This window comes from Jaculus jaculus, chromosome 1 (assembly GCF_020740685.1).
Source record: "Jaculus jaculus isolate mJacJac1 chromosome 1, mJacJac1.mat.Y.cur, whole genome shotgun sequence".
NCBI classification, from domain to species: Eukaryota; Metazoa; Chordata; class Mammalia; order Rodentia; family Dipodidae; genus Jaculus; species Jaculus jaculus.
Window position 1 is genome coordinate 141,756,201 of NC_059102.1, and position 15,567 is coordinate 141,771,767.

A 15,567-nucleotide genomic window follows, 5' to 3' on the forward strand; every position below is an offset into this window, starting at 1 on the left:
TGCCTCTTCTCTGGAGTTCTGACTGTCTACATTGGCAGCCTAATTCACCACTGCAAGATCAAATGATCACAAACTTCTTTGAAGTCCGATGAGATTCTAACACAAACAAGCAAAAAAGTGGGTGTGAAGGGTGTCGACAGGCGAAGTTGAGTTTCAGTTTTCTTTTCTGCTTTAAAATCTAGTTTATCTTTTTTGAGCTGCCTGGTTTTATAATTGTGGCTAGCTTTGTTCTGCATCATTTGGAAACTGTGCTTTGTGTTGGAAAAAGAAATCAATGTCGGAAACTTTTGGTTGACTGAGTTTTTTTTCCTTAAATAAAATGAAGATAAGGAAAGAAATGTTCTTAAAAGCCCTGTAACATAGGACCAATGCCAATGCAATGACCATTTCTTCCCTGGTATCACAGGGCATTCACATGTGACTGTCCATTACACAAGATAGTGCCCATTCTGGGAAGAAGAGAGCTGCTGTATAAGGGTGATACGCTTGGAACCATTCATTCATTCATTCATTCAGTCATCCATCAAACAGTGGGAAGTATTTACTAAACTGAGACATTGCTGGGTTACCTAGGTATCACAACAAATCATACAGGACCTTGGCTCAAAGTGTTTGGAGTCTAGCAGGGAAAGAAGGTATATGGATCTGACCTGGGGGAGGTACCAGTGTCTCAAGTACAGAGGGGTTCTGAAAAGGGAGTGGGCCCATGTGGGATGGGGAGGCTCAGTTCCAGGCCATTTCTTTCATCTGAAGGCAGCAAACAGGAAGTCAGACCCATCCTCTGATGCTCACAGCCACAGGACCTCAGCAGTCTCTCTTCCTCGCTCTTTAGGGTGGCTTCTCTTAGAAGCCTTCCAACAACAAGAGCACACATGTGAAAGCGCAGAAGTCAGTGCTGTTCCCATGCAAATCCAGAATTCAAAAGGACCCCGGGGGCAGCTTGGTGGGTGCTGTTCTGGGTAATGGAGATGTCAGGCAAATAAGGACCAGAGTTGGGCCACTCTACCAGCGTCTCCAACTTCCTCCCTGCACAGGGTTTCAGATGTTCTCTCAATAAAAATTACCACTGGGCAAACACAAATAAACTTAACGGATTTAACTGACAGAGTTAAACAAGCAGAAGATAGGATTTCTCTTAATGACAATAAACTACTTGCATATGACAAAGATTTAAAACTGAGGATCCAATAACTCACATGAAACTTGGAACACATTCACAGAAGTAGGGGAGGGAGGGAACCTCCATCTGGCAGCTGGCTGTGCTAGAAGGCAGTGAGGCCACTGCAATAGGAAGGCCATGCAACTATTTTTTGCCACTGACTGCACTCAGAAAGCTGTGAGCTAAGGGCAGGAAGCAGAGGCAGCTGGCTTAAGTCACCTTTGAGGTATCTCTCTGGCTCCTGTGTGAGTAGATGGTCCACCCTTCCCCGGCCTCTGTCTCGTGTGCTGTTGGGAATAGATCCTAGGCCCTTTCTCACTGAGTGACAACCTCACTTGGGGAAATACAGTAGAAGGGAGCCATCAGGCTGGGAGTTGATACAGTACTAAGTTTAAGAGTCACGTCCCAATCTGGCTTCTCCCACCTTCTATCTGGGTGAACTTGGGATAGCTTTACCATTCGGAGCTGCTGATAACACCTCCTACCAGGAATTGTGTTAGGACCCTGTAAGTAAGCATCTCTAACCACTGAGCCATCTCCCCAGCCCCAAAGGAGTCTGTGATGTGCCACACCTGTGCACTGTTTACTCATTTAACAATTCTTTACTGAAAACTTGAGTGCCAGGGACTCTTCCTAGCGGTGGGAGTGAACAAGACCAGCCGGTCTCTGCCCATGCACAAATTCTAGTGAGCCTTAGATTCTGAGGTAAATGTGTGAAGCGTTTTCTTGCGCCCAATAGGAAGCCAATTTCCCAAAGGGGAGAGAAGCAATTGATTGGTCTACACTTCAAATTGACAAGGGAGTCCACTGACTGAAACGGAGGAGGCCTGGCAGGGCTCAGGGCTTTGACATCTGCGACTGACACAGATGCCAGGCACGACAGGCCCTCTGAACTTTTAGCTTCTTTCTGCTGTTTCTGCTTTCCTGAAGATTGGCCTCTTTCCCGCTTCTTGTCTCTTTATAGTGGTAGCATAGCCACTAGGGCCCAGCTCGCAACCCCAGAAAGAGTTCTCCCTTGCCCCTCACCCTCCTCCTCATGCTCTTCCTCCTTTCCTCCCCCTCTTTCTTCTTTCAGCATCTGGTCGGGAATTCCAAAAAGACTGCCTCTGGACCTTGTTTGGGTCATTTGCCCACATCGCGCAGAAATTAATCACTGTTCCCAGGAAGATGGAGAAGTATGGTTGGCCAGGCTTGGGTTGCGTGGCCAGTGGTTTCGCTTTAACTGCTCACCATAGTAAAGGGCTCCACCGGAAACACATGGAGAGGGGAATGTCCCTCAATCTGAAGGAAGCAAGTTGCAGAAACTCACAGTTGTTATGCCATGAAAGGCAATTTAGAGCCGGGCCTGGCAGGTATTAGGTGTGTAGTTAAGAGGTAGCTTTAAAAGGTGATGGTGCTCAATAAACCCTGAGAGAAATAGTCCGTTGTTTCATTTGCCACTTTCATTGTTACTTTTGAGTTTTGAGGCAGGGTCTCATGTGGCCCAGGCTGACCTCAAAACCACTGTGTAGCCAACACTGGCCTTAAACTCCTTATCCTCCTTCTACTTCTGAAATGCTAGGATTATAGACAGCTAGAACGTGTGCCATCATTTTAAGAGAGCCCTGCTGCTTAGGGAGCAGAGCCAGAAGGACAACCTTAGGCCCCCAGAGCTATGGCTCTGTGCAGGGTAGCAGCAGAACAGCCTCTCCTCCCCGTCAGAGATTTTAAAGCACCAGAGGCCATCTTTATCTCCCAGTCTCTGCCCATTGCCTCTATGACATCTCTCACATAGTCTGTGACCAACACAGCCCGTTCTCTCAGAAACTCATAAAAGGAACACATTTTATTCATCACCTTCCCCCAGTTTCTCCCTCTAGCTTCGGAGACCACCATGATGCCCGTGGCATGGCACTTGTAACTTTCCTAATATAACTTTCCTTACAAAAGATGATGTCATTTCAACTGCCTCTCATTTAACCAGCCTCTCTCCCATTGTTCACCCTCTCAAAATATCTGTCACAGGGGTCACTACACCTGGCTCTTCGTTGTTCTTCCCTGATGCCATACAGTGTCCAGCAGGAAATCCAGTCATTCTCAAACCAGGGAAGACTCTTTTTGGTTGATATAAGTATGATCTTCTAACTTGTTATAAATTTCAGGAACTTCCACAGTATCTGAGAACCTCAAAGCGAGATCTCTCTGCATTTCAAAGTTACCCATCAAGATAATTATTTGGGGAGAAAGTCTGGCTTGCTGTCCTCCCATAGACTGAGGTGATGGCCATGAGGGAAATTGCACTCCATGCTTCCAGTCAGAGCCATCCTTTCACCTGCCTCACAGCTTAACATTTGGTAGACTTCAGGAATTCAGAGAATACTTGGTAACAGCTTGGTGAAGACACTGACACGGCAGGGTGCAACTGGGGTTGGTGGAGTCCAGCAACAGAGGGTACTGTGTGGCCCATTGTTCATTTATCTGCCACGGGCTCTAAGATTAGACCAAAGTTTTGAACCAGCTCCAAAGAGGACTTGGAGTTGTGTGGCTTCTCTTCCTTCTTTCTTCCTCTTTTCCCTCCTTCCTTTTGCTTTTCTTCCTTTCATGTGCCAAAACTACAATAAAAATCAGAAAGTGGGCTGGAGAGATGGCTTAGCGGTTAAGCGCTTGCCTGTGAAGCCTAAGGACACCGGTTCGAGGCTCGCTTCCCCAGGTCCCACGTTAGCCAGATGCACAAGGGGGCGCATGCGTCTGGAGTTCGTTTGCAGAGGCTGGAAGCCCTGGCGCGCCCATTCTCTCTCTCTCCCTCTATCTGTCTTTCTCTCTGTGTCTGTCACTCTCAAATAAATAAATAAATAATTTTAAAAAAAATCAGAAAGTGATAGAAAACCAATGTACTCACCATCTGGAATTAACAGATATTAACGTTCCATTGTTTTTGCTTCAGATTTTTTAAAATGATGTTGCAAAGTGCAGACGAAGTGGTAACTCCTTTGTATTCCACCTGCTCTGTCTTCCCCCTTCCAGCCCAGAGGTGACTGACTATATTAATGACTTTCTTGTTTCTGTGAACAAATATCTTACCAGAAGCTTTTTTAATGAAAAAAAAAATGTTTTCATTTATTTATTTGGGAGACAGAGAGAAAGAAGAGAGAGAGTGTGGAGGCGGGAGAGAATGGGTGTGCCAGGACCTTCTGCCACTACAAATGAACGCCAGCCACATGTGCCTCTTTGTGCATCTGGTTTTATGTTGGTCCTGGGGAATTGACCCCAGACAGTCATGCTTTATAAGCAAGTGTCTTTTAAACATCGAGCCATCTTCCCAGACCCCACAACCATTTTTGGCCTATAGTTTTGAGGGAAAGTTTCATGGCAGGGAAAGCCTGGCAGCAGTAGGGGGAGGCCAGCTGGTCATGCTAAGCACAGGAAGCAGACAGGAAACAGGAACTCCTCAAGGCCTACCCCCAAGGATTCACTTGCTCCAGCGAGGCACCACCTCCTACAACCTTCCCAAACAGTGGCCCAGCTAGATACCCAGTGTTCAGACACATGAGGCGATGGGGGACATTTTACATTCAAATCGCAGTAGCAACTGTCGTAATAAGTTGATTGTACCCCTCCCCCCATGTTGACATATGTTTGTACATAAGTAGGTATTCTTGAGCACTGCAGAGAATTTTTGGTGGGATTTAAATATTACATAAATGTCATCACGCAGTGCTTTCTCTGAAGCACTATACTTTGTCACTCGTTGTTTGTGAGATAAATCCATGATGTTTCTTATACGCATGTCCATCTCATCCTTTTTAAATGCCACATACCATTTTATTCAACAATTTCTATACTCTGTGTATCCATTCTTTTATCAGTAGGCATTTAAGTCATTTCCAGTTTCCAGCTATTGAAAATGATGCTTTGAATTTGGCATGAGAAAGACAGAAAAGAAAAAAGAAACTTGTCTAAAACACACCAGCTTTCCCTTGGCAGAGAAAGATGCGAGGCAGTGTGTGCTTTTTAAAAATTACAAGTGATAAGAGCCCTTCACACGTACTTCCACAGTTCCTCAGGTAGGAGCTCAGCTGTGACCTCATAATCTTCAGAAAGCCTCAAGTTGTAGACAGGGTGAGTTTTCTTCACTTGTGTTGCTAATCAGAAAGCTGGGTCTCCGAGGGAAAAAGCTGGGTCCCTGAGGGAAAAGCTGGGTCCACAAGGAGGAAAGGGCCCACATTAGAAGCAACCTTTGGAGCACTTGGTTTATAATCTCAGATTTTTTTTCTCTTTAACTGGCAGCTAACCTGCAGTGAGCTCTGAAGGGTTTTATTTATTTATTTTTATTTTGTCTTATTCCAGAAGAGGTCACTGCTCGCACCCTGAGCATGCTCCTTTGGACCTCCATAGAGTGAAAGTCCCGGCTGCGGCCCGTGGCTAGAAGGCAGAAGGCGAATGATGGCAGCTGTGGCTGAGTCTGGTCCACAGATGTTTTGTTTGGCTCAGCTAATGTTTTCAAAGAATTGAGCCAACTTGTAATAATTGGGACATTTTACATTTTTAAAAACTGCCGATTTCTGGCTTGTCTTGAAAAAAATCAGGAGGCCTGACAACCCCAGATCTGAATTCTCACGTGGCAACAATCAGCTAAGCTGAGTGGCCATCATGCCTCTATACTGCGCTTTCTGCTGTACCCCAACCCCCAGGGCTCCCCATTGTCCCCAGTTCCTGCCGTCAGTGTGTTGTCGCCATCTACTACTCTGCCTGGCTTCCTGTGCTCCTTTATCTTTCACAATAGGAAAGAAAAAGAAAAAGAAAATCAAGTTGAATCAAGTGGGGGGTGGGGGATTTTTCTTACCCTTGGCCCACTTCTATTCCCAACTCCTCTTTGCAATTCACTTGTTTTAAAAATTTTTTTTGGTTTATTTTTATTTATTTATTTGAGAGCAACAGACAGAGAAAGAGGTAGAGAGCGAGACAGAGAGAGAGAGAGAATGGGCTCGCCAGGGCCTCCAAGCCACTGCAGACGAATTTCAGATGCATGTGCCCCCTTGTGCATCTGGCTAACGTGGGTCCTGGGGAATTGAGCCTTGAACCGGGGTCCTCAGGCTTCACAGGCAAGCGCTTAACCGCTAAGCTATCTCTCCAGCCCTTCAATTCACTTTGTGAGAACTGTTGAATGGAGTTATTTAGTGTGTGTGTGTAGGGGGGGTAATGTGTGTGTTTTGTGCATGTGTATGTGCATATTCATGTGTGTGTGTGTGTGTCAGTTCCTGCCTTGTGTGAGGTAAGGCCTCTCTCATGATTGGGGGTTCACTGTAGTCTTCAGCAGGCTGGCTGGCCCATGAGACTGCAGGCAATTCTCCTGTCTCCACCTCTCATGTCACTGTGGGCATGCTGGGATTACAGGAGCCTGCCATGGCTTCCGGCTTTTCTGTGCCTTCTAGGGACTTAACCTCAGGTACTCGGGCTGGTGAGGCCAGCACTTTATTCACTGAGCCGTGTCCCAAGCCCCTGGAGTTATTATTCTTATTAGATCATTATTTCCCAACCAAGAGGACAACATTAACCTTTCTGGAAATAATAAGAGCCAATCGTTTCTCAGGCTCCAATTTCTAGTGCTTGCTTGTATGTCAGCCATTATTTCAAGAACTTTACATATCGTAATACAGAGAATCTTCAAAAGGCTCTTATGAAATATGCACTATTCTCGGTCTTATTTTATGAATGAGAAAACTGTGGTACAGAAAGATTAAGTAACCTGTCCATGGTTAGCAATAGGGATCTGAAGCCACAGAGATGAAGCCAAAGTGTAGGCTGGCCACCATTGCACTCTACGGAGATTGCGGGTGCGGGACGTGTGTGGGGGTGAGCGTTCACAGACACGTGCACTGTGCTTGCTGATGTACAAGCCACAGTTCTGTGACTTGTCAGGGTGGGCTCACAGAGGGCTGCATGGAAAGGCCAGACACTGGCATAGCAGCTGGTAAGTGGCTTATGCATAAGACCTGGGTTGAACTCAATGTGTTCCAAAGGAAAAAGACATAAAACCAGGAGTGGGTCTAATTCAGAAATAGAAAGGGTTCATCAGGAGTGGGAAAGGGACAAGAGAAAGAAATGGAGGTGAAAATGATTCAAATAGATCATATACATGTATAAAATTGTCAGAAAATAACTTTCTTTTAAGAGAAAGAGCAAGTGAGACATCATAAGGCTGACAACTGAGCTCGTCTCTGGAAGGCCAGATGACTGGGTCACCATCCTGATGTGCTTGGGCAATATCCCGCCCATGTCAGGTGAAGGGGTGTGGACTGCCCCCCAGCGCTACTGCACTGGGGTCCTGTCTTTCTTCAGTCTGCCTCCCTGAGATGTTCATGGCCAAGTCTGAGACATCTGTCCCACTCATGGCGGAGAACTTCTGCCAGTGCAAATACACAGCAGCTGGAGCCACCAACGGCCTACCATGCTCCCCCCTGGCTGGCCAGCTTCCCTTTCCTTGAAAGCTAAAGATGTGTTCCTTAGCTAGGTGGCTTCTGGGGAGCATGGCTTTCTCAGAATTGGAGAGAATGATCAAAACCTGAGGTGCATTTGCGGCACTGGTTGGGAGACTTTGTACCCTGTGGGCGCTGATTTCCTTGGGAGCTTTACTTCAGCGATTGCAAGGTTCTGTGACAAGAGCAGAGATGACTGATGACTTGTGCAGAAGCCAGTTTCTTGTGAACTCTAGCTGGCACTAGGGGATTTGGAAGGCACTGCATTGAGTAAGGAAGAGTGACGGTATGGATGAGCCCCTGGGCCCTGCTAGACCTTACTGGAGGGACAGCGGTGAGGAAGGAGTGAGTCCCGCCATTGCCCTTGGGTTAGGCAGAAGCTCCACCCCCGTGAGCACTCTCTAATCTCTGGAACCTGGGATTATGTGCAAAGGCACATGACTACCCTCCAGAAAGGACAGAAATGCTGCAGGTGTAATTAATTTGCAAACTGGAGAGTAGGAAGATGGCCATTGGAACCGCACGAGCTCTTAAGAGGCTGAGGACTTGGGGATGAGCAGATGGCTCAAAGGTAGAGGCTAGCCCAGAAAGGGTAGAGGCTAGCCCAGAAAGCAAGAGGACCTGAGTTTGGATCCCCAGCACTTGCATAAAAGCTAGGCAGGGCTGGAGAGATGGCTTAGCAGTTAAGACACTTGCCTGCAAAGCCTAAGGACCCAGGTTCAATTCTCCAGGTCCCACATTAGCCAGACACACATCGTGGCACATGTAGTTGGAGTTCCTTTGCAGTGGCTAGAGGCTCTGGCATGCCCATTCTCTCTCTCTCTCACCCTCCGTCCCCCTGTAGCTAATAAATAAATAAAATGATTTTTTTAAAAAGCTAGGCATAGTGGCATGTGTCTGTAATCCTCCTGGGGATGTAGAGATAGGAGGATCCCTAAGGCTCACTGGCTGGCAAGCTAATACTAGTCAAATTTGTGAGCTCCATGTTCAGTGTCTCAGAATCTAGTGGACAATTGCGGAAGACACCCACTGTGGACCTCAGGTCTCCACATGCACATGTGCATGTGCCACCACCCCCAAACCACACCACCTCCCCTCTCCCCCTACACACACATGCAAAGCTGAGCACTGAGGCAGACTGACCCATCATCGCAGGAAAGTTCATCTGGTGAGCAGGCAGCTCAGACAGCAAAGCCAAGTGCAGGCTGTCAGTCAGCAAGGGAATGAGCCACCCTCCAACTACAGGGAACTAAATCTGGCCAACAACCTGAACACATTTCAAAGCAGAACCATCCCCAGAGCTTCCAGGTAAGGCCCAGGGAGCCCAAAGTATAGAAGACCCTGAGCAGAGGACCCAGCTGAGCATGGTCGGTCCAGGCTCCTGACTCACACACCTGGGAGAGAGTGGATGGGCCGTCTACAAACTGCCAGGTTGTGGTCATTTGTTATAGTAGCAACGGAGCATCAAGACAGACTTCTTGCTCCAGGCTGAGGCCAATGAGAGAATGTGATAATGCAGTCTTGTGAGTGTCGATGTTAGGCAGTCCAGAAAGGACAGCAAGAGGTGTGGCTTAATGGAAGGTGTCAGGTAAGAATCATCAGTCAGATTTGGGGATGGAGGACGGCCCTTCCCTCTGGCTGGCCGGGGTCCTCAGAGGGTCTTCACTCTGTTCCAAGATGATTTGGAGCTTGAGATGACCCTGCTTTGTGGAGAGGGACTGTGTTGGGAGAAAACAGTCTTAACATTCCAGAAGCATCTCAGGGTTCACAAGCCCTCCAGAGAATCAATACCCCTTGTCAATAGAAATGATAAACGATCATGCTAACATTTCACATTTTCATCCTATTACATATTTCTTCAACATCTGTAAAGCTATGGAATCCAAAGTGAGAATGTAAATGGCCAGAAAAAAAAGGATGTTTGGATGAAATTCTTCCTAAGTAGCTACACAGTTGTGCAATGCTGCGCACACTGCCTGTGTCTCCTCCAACACATTTTTATCCCGCAGCCTCTGAGGACGATGGTAGTTACTTTTTGTGTTGCTCTGACCACAATTCCTTAGGGAACAACTTCATGAAGGAAAGATCTGTTTTGACTCACAATTTTACAGGCTCATTCAGTCCACGACCCACATGCATGGTGGCAGCAGTGTGTGGTAGAGACAGCTATTCACAGCAGAGTGGGGGGCCAGGAAGTAGAGCAAAGGCACCTCCCAGCATTCCCCTGGCTTTCTCTTTTTCCCCGTTCATTGCATGTGGGCCTTCACCCATGAAATGATTCTGCCCACATTCAAGGAGAGCCTTTTTCCTTCAGTTAGTTAGTTCTGGAAATGCCTTCATAGACACACCCAGAGGCATGTCTCATCATCTCCTAGGTGATTAAACCCAATAAGGTTGACCACAAGGACTGACCGTCCTGGGGAGCAGCAGATGATAGATTTCTCTGCTGAATGTGGCACATTTTTACGACAAGCCTACTTGCATACTCCTATCCTTCTGCATGTTGCCCACACTTGCCTTGCCAGGCTCTAGTCCTCCAGCATACATTTCCTCTGCTCACACTTTCAGCTCAGCTGCACTCTGATCTGCTGGGTTCTTATGATAGTACCCTTGCACTCTGCAGTTTGCCTTCCAGAAATCAATCCATGAGAAATAACTATGGATGTGTACAATGGTGCATGTCCAAAGCCATACATCACTGAAAACCACTGGATATCCACCATAGAAAACTGGTTACAGAAATTATCTTGTATCCATAACTTGGCTCTCTCAGTAATCATTCAAACTAATGTATATCCTCATTTGTTGTTATAGAAAGAGAGACAGTTTATTATGCTGAAAGGAATTTAGTTTATAAAACAGCATGATAATGTCAGTTTTATAAAATAGTCTATATATAAATGTCTAGAATTATGCAATGATTTGCTAACAATTACATTTTTTCTTTAGACTATATTTTCTAACTTGAAACAATGGAAGTGGATAACTGTTAAAACCAGAGTTTACAATAGAACCAAAGTTGAAAACTCTCTACCCTTTGATGCCTGTCAAGAGGCCACCTCCCCCAGGAAGCTGTCCCTGTTGCAATCTGGCCTCATAGAGGACTTTTTGGTCTCTGTCTTGGGAACAATCATGCCCTGGGTTCATTTCCATCCTTCTCATTGCAGAACTGCAGTATCTTTCATGGCGTCATCCACATAACATCCTGTTTAAAAGGGCTAGGTATGACCATGGAACATCACATGAATTAACCATTGAAAGATGTCAGAAATAATGGTTCCTATAACCCACCGTGTCCCAGGGCTGGTCCAGACTATAGTTCCTAAGGCTAAGCTGTGATCATGGGCCAGCCCAGGGACTCTGTAGGAGAAGGAAGCATCCTTGTTTTTCTTTCTGTCTTTCCACAGTTGAGGTGACTCAAAAGTCTGACTTATAAATGACTTCCTTAACATGATGGTTTATTTGTCAACATGACAGGATCTAGAAGCATGTAGGAAACTAGCTTCTAGGTATGACTGCGGGGGATTATCCTGACTAGATTAATTCAGATGGGGAGGCCCACCTTAACTTTTGGCACACCGTTCCATGGGCTGGGGTCCTGAACGGTATGAAAAGGAGAAAGCTGGCTGGGCACCAGCATTCTTCCCTCTCTGCTTCCTCACTGTGGAGTGAATGTGACCAGCCGTCTCGTGCTCCGGCTGCCACGCCTTCCCTGCCAAGCGGGACTGTAACACTGAACTGTGAGCTGAAATAAACCCTTCTTTGCTAACAGTGTTTTTGTCATAGCAATGAGAAATGAGAAAGGTAATTAATGCACCTATAAATCGGTTTCTGGGCCATGAGAACAAGGAAGGCACAAGGCTGAACATTTCCCCACCACTCAAAACATGGTTGTTGAGAAAGAAAAAAGAAAAAGAAACTAATCTTTCAGTAGTAAATGACAATCTTATCCATTAAGGCATAACTAAATTTAGGGTAAACCACATGCAAGATACAATGTGTGATAGGTTCTTCTCTTCATAGTTGCACCTCTCTTCCAGAGCCCTGAGCACACTCCTCCCTGGTGAACTGAGGTGTAGCCAGATGGTTTTCTCTGACCAATTAAACATGGGTAAAAATGTCATTGCGGAGCTTAAGCCTTTGGGGGCAGTAATAGCCATGATGTAGTGAGCATTCACATAGCTGGGACCATGTTTGACACTTTACGTGCACTATCTCAGTTATCCATCCAGCTCTGAAGGTGCTGGCACCATTACAGTTCCAAGTTACAAAAGAATCCAAATGTCAGCAAGATGGTTTCCTTACCTTTTCCTTACCTAGGGTCACATGCTTCCCAAGTGTTGGAGCCATAATTCCGACCCAATGTTGTCTGAGTCTAAAGCTCAAACTGAAATAAATTCTTATCATGTAGAAGTAGATGTTTTCAATATTGCTGTTCCAGCCCTGCCTGCCTGAAGAAGGACCATTTAGTGGGGTGTAAGGAAGACCTCCACTCAGAGCTCTGAGCACAGCAGGGCCTCTTCACGTGCTCCACCATGTAGAAGAGCATATTGGAAACTGTAGTGTAACAGCTTATGAAAGTAAATGTCATTTTCAGGTATGAAAATACACAAAAGGACCCTCAAAATAATGGAGACTCAGTTACATTGAGAAGCAGAAAGAAAGAAAGAAAGAAAGAAAGAAAGAAAGAAAGAAAGAAAGAAAGAAAGAAAGAAAGAGAAAGGAAGGAAGGAAGGAAGGAAGGAAGGAAGGAAGGAAGGAAGGAAGGAAGGAAGGAAGGAAGGGAAGGAAGGAAGGAAGGATCTCCCTCTCTGGGTGAGTAGAAAGTTGAGAGGACAATGTGTGCTTCAACATCTGTCCATACTTCTCGATCAGCAGTGTCCAGGGCAGAGTCATGCCATCAGCTGAGATCCCAAAGGGAAAACAATTTCATGTCAGCTAGACACGTGAATGAGAAACACTTGTGCCCGTGGCACATTGAGATGCTGAGACAGTTCCTTTTTTATTGCAGCATATGTTCTCTTTTCTTTAAAAAAAAATATTTATTTATGAGAGAAATGGAGAATGAGAGAGACAAGAAAAAAATGGGTGCTCCAGGGCATTGTGCCACTGCAAATCAACTCCAGACCTATGTGCTACTTTATGCATCTGGCTTTATGTGGGGAACTGAACCCAGGTCATCAGACTTTGCCAACACACATCTTTAATTGATGAGCTATCTCTCCAGCCCTACAGGTTTCCTTTTTAATGTATAATTTTATTATTAACAATTTCTATATTTACAGACAACAAACCATGATAATTCCCTCCCCTCCCCCACTTTCCCCTTCACAACTCCATTCTCCATCATATCCCTTCCCTCTTTCCATTAGTTTCTCTTTTATTTTGATATCATCGTCTTTTTCTCCTATTATGAGTGTCTTGTGAAGGTATTGCTAGGCACTGCGAGGTCGCAGATATCAAGGCCAATTTCTGTCTGTACAGCTGTTTTGTAAGGAGTGGTACCCTTCCTTTGGCTCTTACATTCTTTCCACCATCTCTTCCACAATGGACCCTGAGCCTTGGAGGGTGTGATAGAGATGTTTCAGTGCTGGACACTCCTCTGTCACTTCTTCTCAGCACTTTGTTGCCTTTTGTTCTATCCTAGTGGTCATTGCCATCTGAAAAGAGGAACTTCTCTAACCAGAAGTGAGAGTAGCATTAATATATGAATATGAACATTAAGCATAGAGCTTTCACGGCAGTCTAGTGAGAATAATATATACATTTATCCAGACAAGAGCAGGCTTTATACCCTTGGGGCTCATGACCTCCCATACCATAAGCTTTTGATTAGGCTTTCAATACCAGGCATGTATTCCCTCTCACAGAGTGGGCCTTTAGTCCAATTAGAGAGCAGTTGGTTTCCCCCAGAGCAGACATGCCAATATTGCACCCGTTTAGCCATTTGGTCTGGCTGGCCAAACTTGAGGCTTCCAGTGTCCATTGTTTTTACCACTGATGACTTCTGTCTCCCATAGAGCTGCATTCAGTGTAGCTTTTTCCAGCTTTCAGTCCCAGCCCTACAGCTTTCTAACCCCAACTGTTACTCAGCCAAACCAGATCCTGCCTAATAGCTCCAGGACTTTTCGCAGCCTGCACCCTCAGATTCTGCATTTTCACCATTACCTCATTCTCACCTTGAGTAACAAGCAGCTCCACTTTCTTCATGCCCCCATCTCATGCCCACAAGTCATTTATCTACTTAAAAGGCTTTGACTTGTGGTTTGGGTTGGAAGGAAGGTCATTACACTATGAAATCACTAAGAACCTCACATTGAAACTTATACCTCTGCAGCCTTTTGAATTATTTAAGCTTGCCAAGTCAAGAATCTCATTTGTTTCTGGGTTTGTTTGTTTTTTTTTGGCATGTGAATGTGTGTGGTGTATATGCATGGGTGAGGTGTATGGGCACATGTGTCTATATCTGTGTGATGTGTGTGCATGTGTGTGTGCACATTTGTGCATGTGTTTGAGAGTGGAGGCTGGAGGTTGATGTCAGGTGTCTTCCTTGATTGCTTTCCACCATATTTCTTTGGAGCAGGTTGCTGGATTGAACCCACAGCTTCCCCATGAAAGTAGCCTACCCTGGGGATACCTTGTCTTGGCCTCCAGAACACTAGGATTACAGGTAGACCACCATATCCTCCTGGAATTTTTTGTTTGCTTGTTTGTTTGCTTGCTTGAGACAGGTTCTCACTCTAGCCCAGGCTGACCTGGAATTCACTATGTAGTCTCAGGATAGCCTTGAACTCATGGTGATCCTCCTACCTCTGCCTCCTGAATGCTGGGATCAAAGGTGTGCATCTCAATGCCTGACTCCTCCTGGATTTACGTGGGTTCTGAGGGCCCAAACTCAGAACTTCACCCTTGTGCAGTGAGCATTTTACCCACTGAACCTTGTCCCAGCTCCTCAGTTGTTCTTATGAAGAATGTGTGTGGCCTGCTGTTTTCAGGTCTCTGTCCCACCAATGATCTCATAGCCTCCACCTCCCACTCAGCCAAGCAGCTTTCAATATGTTTTCTTTTCAATATAAACTTAGTTCCTTCCCTGAAGTGATCCCTAGGTCCAGCTATTAAAGTTATTTTGTTCCTCTGCTTTTGTGCCACTGCAGGTCTGGAAGGGACCTATATTTCCTAGGACCCGACTATAATTTATCCACAGCTGAGAAGATCTCCAAGACCACAAATCATACACCTTTTCTCTATTAAAAAAAATACTCTATAACTAGTTTCCAATTATCCAATTATCATAGCACTAATCATTTGTATTTCTTCCAGAATTTCTAAGATAATACAAGTTTGAAGATTCCTGTCTCAAAAATTTAAAGGAAGCCTTTAATCCCAGAGTGCAATGAATGGGAGAGGGAGGAGCCATTTTTGGAGTTTATCAATGAAAGAAAGAGAAAGACAAGGGATGGTAGGACCTCCAGTAGAGACAAAGCCACAAACAATTGGTCCCTAGACTGAGTGCATCTTCGGGGAACACAATAGACTCACTTAAGAACTGGAGTCCTCAAAGAATGCAAATCTCCCAAACAAAACATAATTGAGCAGAGAGTGAGACTTGGTCCCATCAATAATCCACCATAATTAGAACATATCAACAGTCCCTATTAAAGAAACACCAGGCAGTCAAGTGCTGGAAGTCTGGGAAAATTGAATTCGTAATTACATAGTCCTCAGAATCACTAGTACCCAAGTCCTCCCCATCCCGTCTTCCCAGACCTTGAGTGTCAAAGCATCAGGACATGACTGGATTCTGTGTAATCCCATGAGATGGATGCTAGCCCCACTTGATCTTAACAAGGGCCAATCCAGAGACACCGCTCCTAATTCTTGGACCTCAGCCTCCGAAGAAACCCACTGAATCACTGCATTCCCAGAGAGAAGCCATGAACATGAATTTCTTTT